This window comes from Uranotaenia lowii, chromosome 3 (assembly GCF_029784155.1).
Source record: "Uranotaenia lowii strain MFRU-FL chromosome 3, ASM2978415v1, whole genome shotgun sequence".
Lineage (NCBI taxonomy): Eukaryota > Metazoa > Arthropoda > Insecta > Diptera > Culicidae > Uranotaenia > Uranotaenia lowii.
The window spans coordinates 341960042-341983847 of NC_073693.1; the positions used below are offsets into that span (position 1 = coordinate 341960042).

General features: G+C 40.3%; 1 pseudogene; it reads right to left on the reverse strand.

Moving 5' to 3' along the window:
• LOC129753901 (meckelin-like) overlaps positions 1-23806 on the reverse strand; it is a 57033-nt pseudogene that overhangs the window by 14258 nt on the left and 18969 nt on the right.

The following is a 23806-nucleotide window of genomic DNA, read 5'->3' on the forward strand; positions in this document are numbered from 1 at the left end:
GTTATAAAACATTGATAGACGATTTGAATCCAACAGAGTGTGAAGTTATTGAGTTCAAGCTTGGAATGACGACGAGCAAGCACTGATTTTCTATTGACTTTTGAACGGATCTGTACAAATTTTCTGTAAAAACAAAAAATCAGGCTTATTTCCAAAAAAAAAAAAGGAGGAGGCTTATCAGGTTATCCAAATAGACCTTAAAAAATCCGGCAAATCCTGAAAAAAACAGACACATTGGCATCTCTGGATCTGAGTGAACATTATACCTCGCTCCCTTTTCTCCCTCGTTTCCCGTTCCCTTGTGTACTTACCACTTTCAGCGCAGATCCCTGCAACGTTACACGATTTGTCTATGTATCGTGTGACCAACATCTTTTGAATATGTGCTCGTGAATCTTGTTTTTAAGCTTTTTTTTCCTCAGATTTAAGCTTTTTTTTGCCTTGCTCTCATAGGAGACGAAAGCTTAAATCTGAGGAAAAAAGCTTAAATCTGTCAAAACGAGGGGAAAAAAAGGAGAAATCTGAGAGATGTTCTCCACACGGTTTGAATAACATTGCCGGGAAGTGTTTCAGCTACGCCCTGTTGCGTTCCGCCGCACAAACACAATTTGAATTTTGAATTCGTAGAACCAGAGATGCCAATGTGCCTGATTTTTCAGGATTTGCCTGATTTTTCGAGGCTCAGCATGACAACCTGTTAAGCAGTTAAGCCATTAAATTTCCCTGATTTTTGAAAATATGCCTGATTTTGCCTGATTTTTGAGATGTGATGAAAAATAGGTAGTAAGAAACTTGATATGGTACCATTGCTGAAGTGAACACTCAGAAATGAAAAAAATATCAAATTTATTTTTATATATTTATCCTGTAATTTATAGGCGAATAATAAGTTCAGTCATTAAAAAATAAGTATCGCGATATTATTTTTTATGCATTGGAAACATTTCTGCGTGAGAAATAATCCAGTGCATAAAATTTAGATCCGAAACATTTCAAGCTGTCACTTTTTTCTTTTTTTGGCGCTTGATGTTTGTTGCTGCAATTCAGAACTCGAAAAATTTATCGTCTTCTCCGGTACTGCTGGTGGCGCAAGTAAATGTTTTCGGGACTATTTAATACTGCAGAATCATGCTCGAGAATGAAAATGTAAGTACCACTGCCATCCGGAGTCTCATAAAATGAATTGAATAGTTTTTTTTCCCATTCATTCACAGATTAAATTGTCTGAAAATGTTGCTGCAGCAGTTCCGGTGTGTTGGCCATTCTTCTGGAGCAGCTCGGAAATTTTTTGGCTCAAGTCAAACGACCGGGTGAAGGGTTCATATTATAAAACCCACAGGAGGTGTCCATTGCCCGGAATGATATTCCGCTGGTGATTCCACGATCACTAACAGAACTTTATCGAGAATGTTCGCCAGCATTTCGAGTGAATCAATCGATTCGCTCGGCGGTGTAGTTACGTTACGCGGGCACATCCAGTAACAGTTGCAGTATCACTGCAATTTCTGTTTTTTTAAGTTTAAATTTTGTTTTTATATTAAGCATTGAATAAATAACATTTTAAAACATTTATCTCTTTATTTTATTTGTTCCGATTTTTTTTCCGGAATTTTATTTCATACACACTCATCTGGCGCAACCCCTTATAGTGTAGTTTTGACCCGTTATCGGAAAAGACTGGGTTAACTCCATTTTCATGTAAAGTCCTTGTACCCCTTATAGTGTACACAGCATGTACGTCAAAGCAGAGGTGAAAATTAGTAATGTAAGCATGTAAAATCTACACATTATTTTGGAAGCCCGCTCTGCGATGTCAGCCCTTTGATGTTAGCCCTTAAAATGTCAGAAGTATGGAAAGAAAATAATAAAAACAAAACAGTTAGTTTTGAATTTCTGTATTCGGCAAGGAATCATTTTCATGCTCCTGTTATAGAATAGGAAAATATTCAATCAACTCAATCTATTGAACTCATCTTTCAGCATTAACCGATTATTGAATCGTCGAACGAGATCGGTTACGGCAGAAAGAGTTCTATATTCTGAATGACAAGTTAAAAAACTACCCTTTATTTAGTAAGCCAGCTTTTCTAAATAATGTGTAAAATTGACTCGAGGAAACGACACTTTTTTTGACAGATCTCGGCTGTTCGCAATAATGGGTCAATTTTACAAGTTTAAGGTGTTGCGCCAAATGAGTGTGTAGGACTGCTATAAACGCCGTTTAATTATTTTTACGACCACCAGATGTCGTTGTTGTCCATTTCTCAATGCATAAATTTTAATCGCAGAAATATTTCTCAGTGAGAAATATCGCAGTAATTACACCATGAGAAATATCCTTGTGCGTAAAGAGGGAGAAATGGGAAAATACCTAAAAAATAATTGTTTGATATTTTATTTATTTCTGAGTGAAAGGTGAAAATGTGGCTGAATCAAAGTAATCGAAAGATTCCCTCTAATTATTGTTTAAAAAGGGAATTAAAAGGAATCTTTCGATTGCTTTGATTCAGTAGAATTATTCAACGAAGTAGGCTCCCAACAATGTGGAGCGATGACCAAAAAAGGCCATCACTTTGACGAGCGAAATTTCCGTTAGCCTGATGTTTATTTCATCAGTTCCCTGATTAAAAAAAAAAATGTTGGCAACCCTGCGCTGAACTGTATATACACGCTCCTTTTTTTAAACTCAATAGTTCGATTCTATGAACTTAAAGTTAAGTACCCTTTTTCCTCCTCGCGATTGTTCAAAATGGAGTTCGAACTGCGAACTCAAAACTAATCCCATTCGTGCCATTTTTGCCGAGCCGCATTTCAGGTAGCTACGAACAAGGGCATAAAAAACAGTTCAAAAATGGTACTCGCTTTTGAACTTAGTTTTGAGTATGCTTGTCAGAACTTAGTTTCGCTATTGCCCAATCAAACTCAAAGCTGAGGGCTGCCACTGAAGTGCTGTTTGACCGTGGTCAAATCATAGTTCGATTGTATGAACTAAAGTTGAGTTCCTTTCTTCCTCCTTGCGATGGTTCAAAAGGAAGTTCGAACTGCGAACTCAAACTAATCCCATTTTTCCTTCGGCGAAGGAGCAAAACAGAGATCGATCTAATGAACTAAAAATTGAACCCTCCTCGCGTGTGTTGAACTGAAAGCACTTAGCGAGTTCGGCTGCGAGAACTGCATTTTGGGTAGCTACGAATAAAGGCATAAAGAAAGTTCAAAAAATGCAACTCGCTTTCGAACTTAGGTTTGAGTATGCCAGTCAGAACTTAGTTTTTGCGTTTGCTCAGTCTTACTCAAAGTTGAGGGCTGCAACTGAAGTGCTGTTTTGAACCAAAACTACTTAATTTTGAGTTAAAAACAAGGAGCGTGTACTTTCGCTCGCTGATATTTCTCCCGATTGCTGTTTACTCCTATTTATCCGAAGCTTACTTCCTGATGCTTTCCGAGTTGAACTATCGATTCGATAGCATCATTGCAGTTTGATTTCAATGTAATAAAATCGTTCTGCAAAGATGGGCTAAGTGCGAGTATGTAGACTCACAATTTTAACATCTCGGATGAAACGTAGAGATCTCACGTTAACTCGAAAAAAATAAAATTAATATAAAACAAAATTCTAGGACTGAGTCTTCAGAATACCGGTCGTTTTTCGAAAAATCGACAAAGTTCCAGAAAGTCGCTTATTTCCTTTTTTTCAGATAACACCATATTTCACTGTTTTATGCATTTTTAAGTCGTTTGGCATCAAAATTAAAATTTCAATTTTTCGGATTGCCATTTGTCCCCCCTGGTGATTTTTGAGTGCCAAGTAACCGAAACTTTGAGCGCGTTGAGGTACCCCTAAATCAAGTTCGATTGAGCTGAAATTTGGCACAGATCAATTTTTTGTGCCTAACTAAAAATGTACATATATGGTCGGTTAGCGAAATTATATATAAAATCCTTTGCCATCATGCTGTGTTAGTGTTTTTCTTCTACGTAATCAGCCGGACATCGGACAACATCGAACCCGAAACCGGTTTAACAAAAGGTTATTTAAGTTACTTGTTTCCGTTAGTAATGACGGAACAACTCACTAAAATGAGTTTTTACACAAAAATAAAAAGAAAATCTTCTCGAATATAACAGTTATTCTTCATTTAAAAGTAATTTTTTATAATATATTTTTTGGCTCAGAATACTTTTTTGGATTATTTTTTATTTTCAAAGCCAATCTAAAAAATGTGTATGGTTCGTTCTAGAAATTAGATGATTAAAATTATTCGCATACAACCATTTTTAGTATATGTAAATATTTTAACATGCCAGTGGCTCCAGAGACCAGATTACCAAAATGTCTTACACATATCACCTGCAAGAGTTCTTAAGAGCAGAGCAAATTAATCCAGCTTGAGCTTGAGCTTGAGCTTAGACAAACCGTACATTTCAGTAGTTGCTACTCCGTGATTGACAAGAACCATCAAAATTGTACATAGATCCAAATAAATGGGGCTTGGGATTAGCTTACCATTTTCTGTGTGCACGTTTCGAAGGTTCCTTATCTTATATGGTCAATAACGGCGCCGGCCACGTCCTTACGGTTTATCGGGGAAAGGGAAGGATTGTTAGTTCGACTTCCGTTGCTACTAGAGACCGAATACACCTCTAAATCTCCACGGTCGTCTCAGGAAGGGTGGTTTGTTAGTGGGGAAGGTAAATAAGATCTGGATTCCCTTTGGGAAGGGATGCGATCAAAGCAAAGTTAAATATTTAATGATCGTCGCGTCGCATACTATCGAGTACATCGCGTGTTTATTTAGAATAAATACGTCTTATCGTGGCATTGTCATACACGTACAATGTACTTAGCACCGGTGCAACTCACCGAAGATTATCGCGCGCTTAAAACAAGAAGAGCAAAAACGTCCTAACGTGGCATTCTCACTCACGTACAATACACTTGGCACCGGTGCAACTCACCGTATTTAATCAAGCATTTAAAACGAGAGGAGCAAGAACGAACTAACGTGCAAAAACGTTCTAACGCGTTATGAAAACGGGGAAAGAAAGAGAAAAAAAAACGCATCCGATCGCGCCTCGCTTGCCTGATATGCTCTGTTCCCAAGCAACTAAACGGTGGAGGAAATCTCCATAGTAGCTCTTTTTCTTTGCACTCGCAACAGCATTAAGGCACTTTATTTTCAAACTCCTACGACAGAACCAACAAACGCACACATCCACACACATGCACACACACACACACACACACACACACACACACACACACACACACACACACACACACACACACACACACACACACACACACACACACACACACACACACACACACATCTTGGGTCCAAAAACCATCATCAAATTTCTTTAACAGAAGCATTTTTTTATTTCGATTCCTATATTGAAAAATTATATTCGATGCTTTGAAAATCTGTACCTAGCAAAAAATTAAACTGCCAATTTGAGTAAACCCAAGTAACACCGATAGTTTTACTGGACACCTCAAACCCCTTAAAACCAAAACTTTATCTTATAGGCTGCTATGAATCTTCAAATGTTACTTGCGAAGTTTCCTTGTGTATAAACTTGTACAAAAGATTGTATTCCATACTACTATCCTTGAAATGTTTCTATGAAATATTTCAAAGCTTCTGTCATTCTGTACTGTAAATCTAAATCCAAAATTTAAGTTTGAAAAAGTTAATGAATTATGTATGTACTAATAAACAATGGACTTATCTTGTAATCTGTTTAACTCTCGTGTAGCCTCAGGAGGATCACGTCTATAAAATAGCCCTCTCGTTGCTGTTCTTAGGTGAATCTTGGGGGCAGAACACCAGCCCTCTGCACTTCTTCATTTAGTTTAAACCCGAAAAAAAACACTGAATTTTCCGACTTTTCGGTGAAACTCCACTTTCTCGACACAGGAAACAATAAATCACTAAACTGAAGGACAAAAACGAGCAATTTGCGGCCCTTTTTCGAATATATTTTCAAAATTTTATCTGCACTAGCACTAAACAAATGTTTACACTTTGGCAGTGTTGCCTCTTCACCCTTAAGAGCAGAGCAAATTAATCCAGATACATTTTCTGATAACATTCATAATCCGATTTTTATCATCACAATAATGCATTTTTGAGTGATAAAACGGGAAGAGCGACCGAAACGAGTATATTTATCACAATTCGCTGTGATTTCCTGATTTGCTGAGATTCGAATAATATTCAAAAATAAATGTTCGCAAACAACTTACCGTCGCACTGGACGCAATCGACGGGGTATCAAGCAGATGAGACCGTTGAGCTCCAATTCCGGCGTCGAAAATTTTCGGTCGCTCCCAGTCGATGAAAAAGATGTCAATGCCGGCCATCAGCGCGAACACTCGCACCAGTTTGATCAGCTGGTCGTGGAGAGATTTCATTAGTTTCTTTGATAAATTTGAAAGAGCAAAAAAAACTGGGTCAGAAAGAGGTACCTTGAATGCCAGGGTCAGATAGATAAAAATCTCCAGCGAGTGCTCCACCGAAACCGGAAGCAGCATTTTAATGTCTTTGGTTTGCGTTTTGTACGTGACCAGCACGTGTAGCGATACAATAACGGTTACAGCCAGCAGCGCCGTGGCCACATTCGAGCACAGGTACACGAGAAAGTTGAAAAATATCTCCATGTCGTAGTTCAGCTTGTTCTGGCGCAGTTTGTGGCAGAACGTTTGGAAGAGCGTCATCGTGAAAGCCAACAGGATAAAGATTGGAAGCACTATCTGGAAAGTATACATTTAGGCGTTTTAATGTGGATAGTTCATTTTTTTTTAGAAGATTCTTACTTCAAGCAACGATTCAAAGCTGTATGCTTTGGTGAATGTGATTCGGAATTCGAAATCTACGACTTCTTCTTGGAAAGAATCGAACGAGCCGCTAGACGTATTGACGATTGCATATTCCAGCTTCAGCAGAGGAACCGTCACTCGATTTGGATGTTTTTCGTTCTCCGGATGCAGCCGGATGTCCAAATCGATTCGTTTAACGTACCGAACATAGTGGTACTTTTCCTGCAAAACATCCTCATCGTAGAGCCGAGGTTTGTAATTTTCGTTCAGCCCCGAGATGGTGTCCACCATCAAGAATCGCCTCACCAGCTGCCATCGTTCCGGATCATCGGTATCGTCGTTGTGGGAAAACGCCTTCCTAATCAGGATCGGGACCGAGCGCAGCAAACGGGCCTTCTGATCGTAAAAGTCCGCAAAGAGGTTATAAAACTCGACCTCGTTTCCCAAATCGGCCACCAGCCGCTGACCCGAAAGCTGACCCGACATTTTCGAGCATAGTTCTGCCCGAACCGGATCCTTTGCTCCTGGCTGGCCGAGTAGCGCTCGCAAAGGTTCAAATCGGTCAACCTCATTATGCGGAAGCTCTTCAGGTGCCCGTACAGGTCGTAGCTTATGAGGGTAAAGTTGAGCGTGTTGTTTATCTGGAGTAAAAAAGAACGACGGGAAAAAACGAGGAAAAAGTCAAACGGAATTTATGTAATGGGGTCAATTTTGTTTAATTGAATGCGTTTCGTTTCGAAAATAGCGTCACGTCATCGTAATGGTTGAGAGAAGGAGGAACAAAATTACTTCAACTAGCTTTAAACTGCAATATGTATAGCAACAGCGAACGAAGGGAGGTCATTTGTTTTCTTGTTATGGTCAACATTTGCATTGATGTTGCACGCAAGTGCATTCATTAATGATTGATTATTACAGAACAATCAGTGGAAAAATTTACTACGAAGGTCAAGCGGTGTTTCTAAAAATACGAAGAAAATTGCTCGTAACAGTTTAGTAATTCCTTGATCAAATTATATAAATACTAGCTGACCCGGTAAGCTTAGTTTTACTCGGAATTGAATGATTCGTTATAAAAGTTTAACTTAATATACACCTAAAGAAGATGTTGCAAAATGTCAATGCCGAACGAAGCTAACTATGTGCCGAAAATGCGCTAAAATGTACATTGCGCCAAAGATGCTCTCCCGTCAGTGGCATAAAAACTCGAGCTTTCGGGCAAAATTATGCAGGAACACAACATACCAAACATTCAGGCGAAACAAAAAAAATGCTTTATGGAATTTTCATCCTATCGGATTATTTATCAATGTTTTACATTCAACTTGCCAGTCCGAAAGCTTAATCAGTGTATCACCTGAGGCAGATGGAGATCGAGAGTTAATTATTGTCATAGTGTTTTTGCATGGCTCATTACAAAAAAACGCACAGTGTTTGGCGTTTGGCCGGGGGTTTTCCAGTACCGTCAAACGGGGCATCATGCAACAGCGGAGTTAGATGCAACATTCATATAACACCACACTGAATCAATTTTTAATTTAATGTATCGTAATAAAGTTATCTTTTAATAATTACAAAATGATGATGACATCATTTCTCGTATCTTAAGCTAGTTTTTTAAAGTTTTTGATTTTCATTTAAAATTTGAAATACCGAGCAATAAATGTACAAATTTTAACATTTTTCGATGCCGTAAAAAAACCCAGTATGACGGATCGTCTTGATAATATTTCCTACAAACTTTTTACTGGTTTTCTCATGCTATACCAACACTGTTGGTGTAAAAATATTTTTCGAACAATTACTCAATTTTTTAAATAAATGTAGAGTTTGTTTTGATTAGGTCGTATGAACCAACATAAACAAAATTGAGTTATTTACAGCTGTGAACCTTCATATAAGAGAAGCGACATCTGATCCCTCTTAAAATAAAATATGTGGCAACAACGCCGAAATCTTGGACAAAAAAATCCTCGGCACTGTTTTCTGGCTCAATGTTCAAGCTCTAAAGTGAACGCTCCTTCAATCCAACAAAACAACATTGAACTCGATGCCCGAAGGATCGCGATAATCGGTATGAATGATTTGAATTTCGTTAATAATCAGTTAGTTTTTTAACTAGGAACACGATTCACCAAAGCATTGAAAAAAATTGCAACTAATCATAAAGTCATATGACCTGCTTTAAAATCATCTGTTTGAACTATAACAACAATCACAATAGCTTCCTTGGTTGAGTTTTCAATAAGAAAGCTCTGCGACAAAATGCTCGGATCGATTGGAATCGATTTTGACAGTTCTTTCGTATCGTTTGGAATATTGTGTTTGAGACGTCGCTTCTCTTACATGTAGGTTCACTATTTACAGCAAACGATTGAAAAACATGGTATAAATTTGGTTTCATTTGATCAATGAATAAATTTCAAAACATAATTAGAATTTAAGCCGTATAATGATTTTCTCATTTGCGAGTGTAATTTGGTTTTAACGACTATTTGCATTGCACTAAATTGCCGTGAATGCAAATAGTCGCAAAACAACAGTTCGGCGAAGTGGTTTAAGCGACCTTTTGCATTTTTTCCTTTAAGTGTTCCAGAAAGTGTACGAAATCTATTGGAGATCGTGATTAATGGTAGTTTTAAGCTACCTTGATGCCATAGAGGGCTTCAGGTGAGTCCAATTAATGTTAATTTATGCTGCGCAAAATCGTAAAATATCAGTCTCATTTTTTCAAAGGCAGCCACTATAACTAGCAGCTATTTGGTAACGTTTTGACCAGCAATGTTAAGTCGACTACAAATATTCCTGAAGGACAGTCCCTCGCAGCACCGATTCCGATCATCATTGGACAAGTAATTTAAGGAAACTTTTCTGCTTACTATTTAGTTAAGTAGCAGTTTTCAAGTAATTTAGATAGAAAATCCGCAAGATTGAGAAAAATTCATTCCAGTTCAAATGCATTTAATGTTCTTTTGAATAACGACGTAAACGTCAAGTAGGTAACGCATTATGCCGTAAAAACATTTTATAAAGAATTTAACTAAACGATTGGCAATATCGAAAACATTAGCATGTTCTTTATTTATTTCCACATCGCATACTATTTTTCCAGACAACTCTCAGAGTTATTCAAAATGCTAGAAGTAAAAATGTGTTTAAAAATTTCAACAGCGATTTTCTCGAAACAGGCAATGTTGTTCATACGACGTAATCCAAACAAACTCTAGAAATATTTTTATAATTGAGTTTTGTGTCGGGGTAAAATGCAACAAAATGCAAATCAAACAAACACCTTTTAAATCTCGTTTCCATGTGCTGGAATATGAATGTTTTGCATCACGCGTTTGTGAACATTGAAATTTATTCATCAAAACATTTTTTTTTATGATTTCAGCTTGTAGAATTTTTCGTAGTATTATTTAACCCCTGAATGTATGCAGTATCATTATTTTCAGAAAGAATGTGAAAATAAGTATTTACAGACCAAAAAATTACTGCAATTGGTGTTTTCATGCTTATTGATCTTTAAAGCAACGCAAATATATTAAAAACTAATAATTTTCATACTTGTTAACAAGATTTTTCATTAAAAACAAAGTTTGTTGAAAGTAACCCCATTTTATAAGGAGGGTGAAAATCGCATGTTTTTAGAAAATTAAAAATAACTAAAGAAGCCAATAATTTTCCTTACTACGCCAATTTGAAGTCCCATCATCCTTAAAACTTTTGATGCACAAGGGGTAGGATTAACTGTGAACACAAGTTTCTAAGAAGCCATTGAAGTTGAAAATTGTCGCATGTAGTCCCAGTTGACCTATTACCTATCTTATTATGGGAGAGGGAACTGGAAACGAGAAACTGTTTTTGCTTTCCTTCTGAAAGTCTGGTAGCTTGGTCGGAGATTGTTTAACGTTGGTTTGCAACAAGGAAATGTTTTTTTTTTCTTTGTAGTTGCCTGACGCCGCCTCACATACACATGCACAGCATTGATCGAGCGGATCAATGCCTTCATTAATTGTTTCCATCATCCTTTATCTTTAATGGGATAGGGAGGGACATGCAAACGTTTGTTTCGTTCAGTCATACGCATACGCGGGAGGTTGATGCCGGCGGTCTCAAAACGAATCATTGCCGCTGGTGTTCACATTTTATGCCAATGGCGTTGAAATGCACTCAAAAGAAAAGCATAGTAAAATTACTAAATCCGTGTTTTAAATGAACAACACGCAACCATATTTTTGTGTCAATAATGTTTTGTTCTTGAGAATACTACGCGCATGGTTATTGTACCATATCTTGATTTTTGTTGCGCATAGTAATTTCGACTACGTTCATATTAAAATTGTCAATGAAATCATGAGTTCTTCTACATCGTGCATAGTAAAATTGATATGTTCAATTTTTAAAATAGTATGTGTTATGATAAAAACAAGCATAGTTAATATGATCCAAATAGTAAAATTACCATGCAGCATGGTATGAATATCCCGTAGCATAATCGATTTTACTAATTATTGTGATTTTTTGAGCCCTTTAGTTGAAAATGCATTTACTCATATTACTTTTTTATTTCATCAGTAGTGCTTCACTAACAAAACTTCTCTTCGTGTGAAGCACAATACGCTGGGCTGGACCGAATCACATCTGATGATTGATTGGAATATTCTGAAAACGAATTTATAAAAATTAATTACTGGGCATATTGATATTATTTATTTTAACTTACGCCTAAACCGCTAAATCTTGTTTTTTTTTTTTATACCGATTTGAGATGTTTGGAACTCATTTTGAGGTCATCGATCCGGAAAGTGATGAATGATAAACTTCCGGGCGGGGGGTCTGGGGCGAGCAAATGCCTCTTGAAAAGAGCCAATGAGTAAAATTTGGCTTCCGGCTCCAGCACTTCCAGTGGGATTTCTTAGCGATTTGAGCCGGGACCGAGAGTTGGCCGGGTGGAAGCAAGCTTTTTAATCACAAATTTATCGTTGAACGAAAAACTTACAAATTTATTCGCGCCGGACAGCTTAATTGTTCGCGTTCCGAAATCACGTCTGACAATCCAAAAGAAAACAAAACACATTCAAACGAAGCGCACAATCAATAAATTACCATGGATATAGTATTTTGGACTTGACGAAAGACGATTACCATGCGCATAGTAATTGCAAGAATACGAATCGTGCAACTAAATATCATGCACATGGTATTTAGATACGAGAAAATTACTATGAGCTGTCAAAGTTCGCATAGTAAAAATACTATGTCGTAGTACTTTCACCCAGCTTACTGGTAGAAAATACTAAGTCGTGGTAGAAAATGTTAGATCGTGGACATAGTAAAATTATCATGATCTTGTATTTGAAAAACACATGCAAGTTTTTTCCGTGTACAGTAAGGTTTTTTTTATCACTGATATACGTACCGTGATTCTCGAAAACCATTTAAAAGAACGTGCTTATTGTGGAAAACTATTTTAAAAAAAAGACCGTTAAAATTCTGCAGCTTTGAAACTTCAAACAATAAGACATGTAACTTGAAACTTAAGACCTGAGACTTGAGACTTTAGGCTTGAGACCTGAGATCTGAGACCTGCGAACTCGTACCTAAGACTCTGACAATAGAGACATGAGACCTGAGAACTGATACCTGAGACCTGAGACGTGGAACTTGAGACCTGAGACCTGAGACTTTCGACATGACACTTGAGACTTAAGGCCTGAGACATGAGACCTAAGACTTGAGACATGAGATCGAATCCCGGTCACGGCTACATAGTACACTTTCTATGGGTTGGTGGTTTTAGCATTTTTAAGATGCTAGCCATCATATCCCCGAAAGATGTACGCTTAGAAGAAAAAAGGAATCTCTTCGAGGAAACATCAAGTTTCATTGAGATCCTGTATGTGTTTGTGTTCGTTTTTAAAAAAGACTTGAGACTTAAGACATGACACCTGACGCCAGAGACCTGAGACCTGAAACATAAAACATGAGACCTGATGATACCTGAGACTAGAGACCTGAGACATAAAATATGATACCTGAAACATGAGACCTAAGACCTAAGACATGAGACCTGAGACAAGAGACATTAGACATGAGACGTGAGACATGAGACCTGAGACATGAGGCATGAGGCATGAAACATGAGATATGATAGTTTTATGTTTGAGAAATCACTATTATTTATTTTTTTTATTTACATAGTATTCCGTCTCACGACATAACTTGACGAACATAATTCCTAAAATTCACTCGGTTCATAGCAACCGTTCTCCAATTTCTCGGGCACCCCACGTTCGCCAGATCACGCTCCACTTGGTCTAACCACCTCGCTCGTTGCGCCCCCGCTCGTCTTGTTCCTACCGGATTCGTAGCGAACACCTGTTTTGCAGGACAGTCGTCCGGCATTCTCGCAACATGTCCAGCCCAGCGTATCCGGCCAGCTTTCACCACCTTCTGGATACTGGGTTCGCCGTAGAGTCGCGCGAGCTCGTGGTTCATTCTTCGCCTCCACACTCCGTTCTCCTGTACGCCGCCAAAGATGGTTCTTAACACTCGTCGCTCGAATACTCCGAGTGTACGCAGGTCCTCCTCGAGCAATATCCATGTCTCGTGCCCGTAGAGAACAACCGGTCTAATAAGCGTCATATACAGGTTACACTTCGTACGAGGGCAAAGTCTTCTCGACCGCAGTTGCTTGTGGAGTCCATAGTAGGCACGACTTCCGCTGATAATTCGCCTCCGGATCTCACGGCTGGTGTCATTGTCTGCGGTCACCAGTGAGCCGAGATAGACAAAGTCTTCGACTATCTCCAGCTCGTCGCCGTCGATCATGACCTTGTTATTACTGGACAAGCGGGTTCGGTCGGTCTCGGATCCGCAGGCCAGCATGTACTTCGTCTTGGACGTATTAATCATCAACCCAATCCTTCCTGCTTCGCGTTTCAGTTTGCGGTAGATCTCCTCCACCGCCGCAGATGATCTGCCGACTATATCAATGTCATCGGCAAAGCAGATAAGTTGACTGGATCTGTTGAAAATCGTGCCCCGCATTTCGCCCACCGCTCGTCGAATAACACCTTCTAGCGCCACGTTGAACATCATGCAGGATAGACCATCACCTTGTCGAAGCCCCCTGCGCGATTCGAATGAACTCGACAATTCACCCGAAATCCGCACACAGCACTGCGTTCCATCCATCGTCGCCTTGATCAGTCTGATTAGCTTCCCGGAAAAGCCGTTCTCGTCCATGATTTTCCATAGCTCGTTACGGTCGATCGTGTCGTATGCGGCTTTGAAGTCGATGAATAGATGATGCGTAGGGACTTGGTGTTCACGGCATTTTTGGAGGATTTGCCGTAATGTGAATATCTGGTCCGTCGTAGACCGTCCCTCCATGAAGCCGGCCTGATGACTTCCCACGAATCTGTTTGCTTGTGGCGTGAGGCGGCGGAGTAGGATTCGGGACAACACTTTGTAGGCGGCATTGAGGACAGTGATCGCTCGGTAGTTCTCACAGTCCAATTTGTCGCCCTTCTTGTAGATGGGGCATATTACCCCCTCCTTCCACTCCTCCGGTAGCTGTTCTATGTCCCAGATCCGGACTATCAACCGGTGTAGGCAGTCGGCCAACCTGTCCGGGCCCATTTTGATGAGTTCAGCTGCGATGCCATCCTTCCCAGCCGACTTGTTTCTATTCAGCTGGCGAATGGCTTCCTTAACTTCACTCATCGTTGGGAGTGGCTCCTCTTCGTCGTTGGCTACGCCGGCGATGTACCTTCCCCCACCGTCTTGATCTCCTGCTTGATCTCCTGCATGTGCGCCGTTCAGGTGTTCATCGAAGTGCTGCTTCCACCTTTTGATCACCTCACGATTGTCCGTCAGGATACCCCCGTCCTTATCCCGGCACATTTCGGCTTGCGGCACGAAGCCTTTGCGGGATGCGTTGAGTTTCTGATAGAACTTTCGTGTTTCTTGGGAACGATGCAGCTGCTCCAGCTCCTCGAGCTCCTCCTCCTCTAGGCGGCGCTTTTTCTCCTGGAAAAGTCGGACTCGCTGCCTCTTCCGCTGTCGGTGATTTTCCACATTTCGACGGGTGCCTCTTTGCACTACTGCCGCCCGCGCGGCATTCTCTTCGTCCATCACCCTCCTGCACTCCTCGTCGAACCAGTCGTTCCGTCGAGATCGCTCCACATAACCGATGACGTTCTCCGCAGCACTGTTGATGGCTGTTTTGATGGTATCCCAACAGTCCTCGAGAGGGGCTTCGTCAAGCTCGCCCTCTGCCGGCAGCGCTGTTTCGACCGATTGCGCGTAGTCTGCCGCGACCTCAGGTTGCTTCAGTCGCGCGATATTTAACCGAGGCGGGCGCCGGTTTCGCGTGTTGTTCACTACGGAGAGTTTTGGGCGCATCTTCACCATCACCAGATAATGGTCCGACTCGATGTTGGCGCCCCGACAGGATCTGACGTCGATGATGTCCGAAAAGTGCCGGCTGTCGATCAAAACGTGGTCGATCTGTGATTGAGTTTGGTACGGTGATCTCCAGGTGTACTTGTGTGGGAGGCGGTGCTGAAAAAAGGTACTACGTACGGCCATTCGTTTGGAGGCGGCGAAATCAATGAGTCTGAGGCCGTTTTCGTTGGTCAGCTGGTGCGCGCTGAACCTTCCAATTGTCGGTTTAAATTCCTCCTCCTGGCCGACCTGAGCATTGAAATCCCCGATGACGATCTTGATATCATGTTTTGGGCAACGGTCGTATTCACGCTCCAGCTGCGCGTAGAATTCGTCTTTGTCGTCACCGGTACTTCCGAGGTGACGGCTGTGCACGTTGATGATGCTGATGTTGAAGAACCGGCCCTTGATTCTCAACCGGCACATTCGTGAGTTGATCGGCCACCACCCGATCACGCGCTTTTGCATCTTTCCCATCACTATAAAAGCTGTTCCAAGCTCGTGTGTGTTGCCGCAGCTCTGGTAGATGGCACGACCATCTGGATACGTTCGTACTGTGGAGCCCTTCCAGCATACCTCCTGCAGCGCTACGATGTCGAATTTGCGGCTCTTCAATTCGTTGGAGAGCACGTGGGTACTGCCCACAAAATTTAGAGATCGGCAGTTCCATGTTCCAAGTTTCCAATCGCTAGTCCCTTTTCGTCGCGTGGGTCTTTGCCGATTTCCATCCGAAATTTGTTGTTCGTTATTCGTTGCTTATGTTTTTTAGTAGTCACAGGCTCGCAAGGCCCGCAGCTAACCCCACTATCTCGCAGGAGGACCGTCGTGATGTTGCTGTTTTGGGTCCCGAACACCACCAGGACGTTGTTGCACTCCGCACGCCGCCCCTAACATGGAGAACAGACGCGTACGAAGCCCCCTAACTCATTCTGCATGCGACCAAAGCATCCACCGGGGTTGGGTACCCGATCTCCGCTAAGGTTGCTCGCACCCCAGCTAGTACCACGGGGAGGTAGAGAATCGGAGTTGCAGAATCACTATAAAAAATCTAATAAAGATTGTTGCCTAACTTCTGAAATATTGCAGATTGAATGGTAGAGACCATAAAACCTGTATCTCATTTAGGTAACAAATATTTTAGAAATGTCATATTTTGTGAGATATTTTTTCGTTAGTTGATTCATCATTTGAAGAAAATATTAAAGAAAAATACTATCGGATCAAAATTTTACGAAAGTGCTAAGTTTAAATTTGAGTGAAGAATTCTGAACGGTACTGCAGGTGTACTTTTGAAAAGCATTTTATACCCTTTTTTCACAAAAAAGTTTTCGTGGATAATTTTTTTTGGAATCGAATATCGGTTTGATTCGATTATCCGTTGCGAAATAAAATAATGGGGTGAACTTAGAATCGAGTACGACCTGTATAATTTTAAATGTTTATTTTCATCTCGATTCAGGAGGATTGGTTGTGAAATAAAAATTTTGTTCAAAACTAGTGTTGAACAAAAAGCGAGGTGCAAGATGTGTGTTCGAATCCAGTGGGAGGCAGCATGTTTAACCTTCCAAAGCTGTTCGCAAAATATCTGCTCGGGTATATCTAATCATTGTGTAGATATAATTTATTTAAGTGCCCTAATAAGTTGATATTTTAACGAGTTTTTCAGTAGTTGGTTCCGATCAAAAAGTTTAAAAAAATACTTTTGTTTTTAAAATGCCTATAATTTCTGACAGTGCAATAATTCGCCATGAGCCAGGGAAAGCAGATCCAAAGAAATACAACGGAAAGCCATGAATGAAAGATTTCAAAGTTTTGATAACTCCAAGGTTCGCCTGCGCCACATGGCATTGAGACGGGATTTATGCTGTGTTGTACTACTCGACAGGTGTTCCCATTCCGTGAGGATTTGTAAGTAACGCCTTACTACTCTGGCACTTTTTTCCCCTTTCACAATACATAAGCTAAAGAGAAAAATCATGGGGGTGGATGGCGTGTACCGTTTATGCTATCAGGAAGCCATTAAGGCTTAGCAGCCGATCTACCAGACTTATCGAAACTGGTTCAGTGGGTTAAAAACATAACAGCCCGTAGCCCCCAAATTTATACGGGGCTGGTGGAAAGAAAAAGAAAGTTAAGTCAATTCTGCTGCTAGGAAAGTAAGCTTTCGATTTAAGGTTGACATTTATTTGAAACGGTAATTGAACCGTCAAAACGATATCATTTTTCAAGACAAAACGCAAGAAATCATCAAATTGCCTTCGAAAAACAATTCGACAATTGGATAATCAACTGCTAATGATTCATAATGACAAACGATGGTCGGCTTAACATGATCATCCCCAATCATTTGACCTTCTCGAAATCAATCAATTTAAGGTTTGTTGTTATTGGGTGGGGCGTGCTTGTGTTCTGTGATTGACGGTCAATAGTCTGGTCCGAGTCTGGTGGTTTATTTATTGAAGGATAATGATAGCATGTGTTCGACACCGCGTATCAGAAATCATCGGGAGCTAACTAACTATAGTTAGTGAGAGTGGGATACACATTATGATGACCGAAGATGAATGAAACAACTAAACGAAACTTGAAACTACATACATTACCTACATTAAAATGAACACTTTTTTCGAAAATTTTGTTGGAATTTAGTGTTTAAATCACAAATTAGGGGGGAAAATCTACACCCAAATACAGCTTTTACTCCAATCATGAGTTCTCAATACACCAAGGTTTTTTTACACAGTTTTTTATTACACGGTTTTCGGGAATTAACACTATTTTTTATACGGATTTCGCGAATTAACACGGTTTTTGACAGAAAATAGTCTTTTTGAACTGGAAACACTAAGGAATTTTTGAAGTTCGGAAAATCTTAGCTCTGAGACTAAGAACGTGAGACCTGAGCCCTGAGACCTGAGACACAACATCTGAGATCTAAGACCAAAGACCGGAGACATGAGACCTGATATATGAGACCTGAGATCTGAGACATGAGACACGAGACATTAGACCTGAGACACAACACCTGAAACTAAGACCTGAGACCTGCGACAAGTGACATGAGACCTGAGACATGAGACATAAGACATGACACATGTGGCATGATACAAGAGCCATGAAACATGAGATCTGAGACATGAGATTTTCGACCTGAGGCCTGAGACAAGAGACATGAGACTTGAGACCTAAAACATGAGATCTGAGACCAGAAACCAGAGACCTGCCACATAAGACCAGAGATTTGAGACATAAGACAAGAGGTATGAGACTTGAGACATGAGACATGAGTCCTGAGACATGATACATGAGACATGAGACAAGAGACATGAGACATGAAAAAAGAGACATGAGACATGAGACATGAGGCATGAGACATGAGACATGAGACATGAGACATGAGACATGATACCTGAAACATTAGATCTGAGACATGAGACCAGACACCAGAGACCTGTCACATAAGACCAGAGACCTGAGCCATAAGACATGAGACTTGAGACCTGAGACATGAGACCTGAGACATGAGACCTGAGACATGAGACATGAGACCTGAAACTATCGAGTCTCAGGTCTCAGGTCTCGTGTCTCAGGTCGACAAAAATCGAATGAACGATATTTTACTCCAAGAGCCTCAAAATAAAATGAAGAATTTTTAACCTTTTAACACTTTAGTGAGTGTGAAAAAATAGTGTGTGTAGCATAGGGATACCATACGTACTCTTTTAAGAGTACATGTACTCTTTTTCGATCGAAAAATGAGCGTACTCTCCTTTTTGTAAAATTTTACCAAATGTACTCTTTTTTTGGTGAAAGGAAATAAATTCTCATTATAAATACAAAAAAATCCAAATTTTTATTCATTTGTTGCACAACACTTCAGTTTTGATTCTTTTCTTAAATATTTCAAAGGATGGATTCCTATGTAAGGAATAACGAGTACATTCACAATTTCAATCTGAATTTTTCCGTTCGAAATTAGCGCCTTTGAGTATGCAATGAACTCCTGAACAGTATTCAAAATGCATAACAACAACTTACTTAGAAGCATAGTGCACAAATCAAAAGCGAATCAGCAATAATGTTTTTGAAGAGTGAAAAAATACGCCTTTGGAAAAAAAATGAAAATGTAGTTTTTTTATCAACTTTGGTTTGCTTTCTCAGTATAAAATCTAAAACTTTGAATAATCCAACTTAAAATCCTGAATATTTGTCAATAAAGTCACATATTTTGCAATAATTTGGCACTATTTCAATGACTTAAGACATTATGGTTTTGAATAAATGGCGTATGTCTTTACAATTTTGAAAATATATCTCAATGTACTCTTTTTGGCGTTGCAGAATATGGTAACCCTACTATAGGCCACTCTAGACCAAAGACATTTCATTTCACAACATTATATGACCTTCACGAATTGAAACTTCTTTTTTTATTGTAATTTTAGAGTTGCGATTCAAAAAACCGTTTGTATTTTTTTAAGAAGTGTTTTAAAATAAGTTCAGAATTTGAAACCAACCATTTTAACTTCAAAATTCATGCATCAAATAGTAATATTACACATCATCAAGTTATAAGCCATGTGTCAGGTGTTTAATACTCACAATAATCAATAGAATCAGGCAAAAAAACTAAAACCTAGCATCATTTCTCTTTGATTTTCAAAAAATCGTTTACGCTAAAATCAAAAATTTTTTATGAAACAAATTTCAGACTCAATTGAAAATTTTGTTTCTGTTCTTTTCAATGCTCAACTCCACATTCAAAGGGGTTTTGAAAAATTATACAAAGCCACAAAATTCACATTTTTCGAAGGTGTTTAAAAAATTTAAGAACTTAATATGATTAATTTGGGTGCCTTTAATTCAAATATTCGACTTTTTTTTTCTATCAGCTTTTATTTTTTAATTTACTTTTGTAAACAGGTAAAAATCATTAAAGAAATTTTTGTATTTTCTGGCAAAACCTTTAAACTTTAAAATAAAGGTGTTGAGGTGAAGTTTCGGAGGTTCTCTTGAGCAATCCGGGGATTAGTAACACTGCTAAAAGCTATATTTTTCAATTAATACATAGCAAGTTGAATTCATTTAACTTTTACTTACATTGGCTAACCTCTAAGTTGTTCTTTTCTTCCTCAACAATCTAGGAGGGAATCGTGTGAAACGATATGCTATCTGCGCAAACAGTGTAAATTCTTGAGTATAATAGCTAAAGAAAATAGTATTCAAATATTTTTACTCACGATCGCAATCGTCCAAAGTAATCTAACGATTCCTAATATAATAATATATTTGGTAAGGGGATAAATCACACCAGTTTATTTACTCTCTGCTTATCCAAATCACGTTAAGTTGATTCTACTTCCGTCAATGTACTTGACGTTGGCTGTCACCTAACTGCTCTCACTATCCCTAACGTTCGTAACAATCTTATTGGAATTATTATGCTGCTGTAGGGGCGCGGTCAAAGTAGCGGTAACATCCCCCCCCTCGTAAGACAGAGGATCTTCTGATGTCTTACCGACATCCAAAACCGCTAACTTAGCTACCGGCCTGGTAATGAGTCCTTTAGAAGTTTGCACCGTTGCTCGTCGTACTCGTCCATCAGCTCCTTTCACAACATCCAAAACACGTCCGCGGGTCCAGCCATTTCGGATAGATTCATCGATTATCACAACCAGAGTTCCTGGTTCCAGAGACTTTGTTTCTTCGAACCATTTAGTTCGCCTCGCGATGATGGGCAAATACTCCTTCACCCAGCGATGCCAGAAAATATCAACCAAGTGCCTGTTGTGATTCCAGTCGTCCCTAAGGGCCAGTCCAGATTCAACGAATTTCATACGCGGCTGACCGATGCCTGTAGAACTCAGAAGCAGGAAATGATTCGGCGTCAAAGCTTCCTGTGAGTCATTTTCCAATGAGATGAAAGTTAGGGGCCTAGAGTTGACAACTGCTTCAGCTTCGACGAGAACGGTGGAGAAGGTCTCTTCATTTGGAGTTCTAGATGTGGTCATCGCAAAGAACGCTGTTTTCACAGACCTAACAAGGCGCTCCCACGCACCTCCCATGTGCGGCGCGGAAGGCGGATTGAAGTACCACTTGGTTACGGTGTTCGTAAATGTCGTTGCCAATTCGGTGTTGATGGTTTTGCATTCTTCTACGAGATCGTTCTTGGCGCCAAGGAAATTCGTTCCGTTATCGGAATAGATCTCAACCGGTGATCCTCGACGTGCCACGAATCGTCGCATAGCCATCTTGCATGACGTGGTGGTCAGGGAATGGACTACCTCCAGGTGGACAGCTCGGATGGTTAAACAGGTGAATAACGCCACCCACCTCTTCACCGTACTACGTCCTACTCTCACTTGCATTGGCCCAAAATAATCAAGCCCCACGAAAGAAAATGGCCTATAGAAAGCTCTCAGGCGAGCGGCAGGTAGGGGGCTCATGCGAGGCACCTTTGGGGATGCTTTATAAACTCGGCAATGCGTACATTGCTTTTCGACGATTCGAACCAAGGTTTTAATTCGGGATACGTGAAATCTCTGCCTTATCTCGTTCACGACGGTGTTTGTATTGCAATGCAGGTATTTTTTATGGTACCACAAAACAATCAATTTGGTAGTGTAGTGCTCCCTAGGAAGAATGATCGGATTTCTGGTATCGTACGACACAAAAGCAGCAACACTTATTCTCGATTCCACGCGTAGCATTCCATCTTCATCAATAAAAGGAGAAAGTTTCGATAAAGGACTCGTACGCTTCAGCCTTCGTTGCTCGGTCGGTAAATCAATTTGCTGAAGTTTTCTAATTTCCTCAGCATATGCCTCACGTTGCATGGTTCGGAAAATTAATTTTTCGGCGGACTCCAGTTCGGCTTGCTCCAGGTTTCCATTTCGGCAAGCGAGTTTTTTCCAGGTGTTAAGGCGGTTATGCGAATAACGATACACGTATCCAATCGTACGAATCAAACGATTCCACTGGGAAAAATTCTCCCATTTTATCAGCAATGGAGCTCGGTCAATGGCGCGATGTATATTCAAAACATTGCATTTCACTAGTCTTAATTCCTCTCCCGTTTCGAAGCATTCATTTTGATGGATTGGCCAACGATCCTCTGGCTCGTACAAGAAAGAAGGTCCTTTGAACCATCGACCCTCGGATGATAGATCGGGCCCATTAGACCACTTGGTGGCCTCATCGGCGACATTAAGTTTGCTCGGAACCCATTTCCACTCGAAAACGTCGGTAGTTTCAAGTATCTCTCCAATTCGACAGGAAACAAATTGGTTGTATTTTCGTGAATCGGAGTTGATCCACGCCAGTACTGTACGCGAGTCCGTCCATATGACCCTTCGTGAAATTTTGAAGGAATGCGTTTCAAGTAAGTTTTTTGATTGGCGACTTCCAATCATTGCCGCCTGTAGCTCGAGACGAGGAATTGATAAAGTCTTAAGTGGAGCGACTTTAGATTTTGCGGATATTAAAACACATTTTATTACCCCATCAACTTCAGCTCTTAAATATGATGCACAAGCGTACGCCAACTCACTGGCATCCACGAAAACGTGTAATTGTATTGATCCAAGTTCATCCATCGCACTTTTACCAAAATATGATCTTGGGATTCTAACATCTTTCAGCTTTGGGAAGAAGGAAATCCATTGAGCCCATCGGATTTGTAAATTCTCAGAAATAGGCTCATCCCAAGATTTCTGATTCCGCCAAATATCCTGGACAAGGATCTTACCGTGGATGATAAAATGAGCAAGTAAACCCAAAGGATCGTACAAGCTCATAACGATGCTTAACACTTCTCGCTTCGTCGGCCTTTCCGGAATGCGTTTAAATTCTGAAGAGTAAGTGAATGCATCTTCTTCTCGCAACCAAAACATTCCCAGAACTCGTTTAGCTTCGCTAGAAGAAGCGTTTTGGTCGACCACATCAAAAGATTTGACAGCCGATGGATCCGTTTCTCCGACGGCCTGCAGCACAACATCGGAATTCGACGACCAAGAGTGGAACTCAAACCCGGCTTGCGAATGGATGAATTTTACTTCTAACGATCTTTTAATTGCTTCGGCTTCGTCATCAAAACTTTGAAGGAAATCGTCCATATAGTGGTGATGTAAAATGGAATCGACTGCCTCGGGAAATTCTGTAGCAAACTCACTCGCGTTGATGTTTTTAACGTGTTGCACAGAGCACGGCGAACTAGTTGACCCAAAGGTGGCTACAGTCATGAAGAAGGTTTTTGGTTGTTCGGACGGTTCATTACGCCAAAGGATCCTTTGCGCCTGTACATCAGCTTCGCGGATCAACACCCGGTGAAACATTTCACGTATATCGGCAGAAACAGCCACTTTCCGTTCCCGGAATCCGGTCAAAACCTTTGGTAACGACATCAATTGATCGGGGCCTTTGATCAGCATAGAATTCAAGCACACTCCGTCAACTTTGGCCGCCGCATCGCAGAAAATCCGAATTTTGCCAGGTTTCTTGGGATTGATGACGACTCCCAAGGGCAGGTAC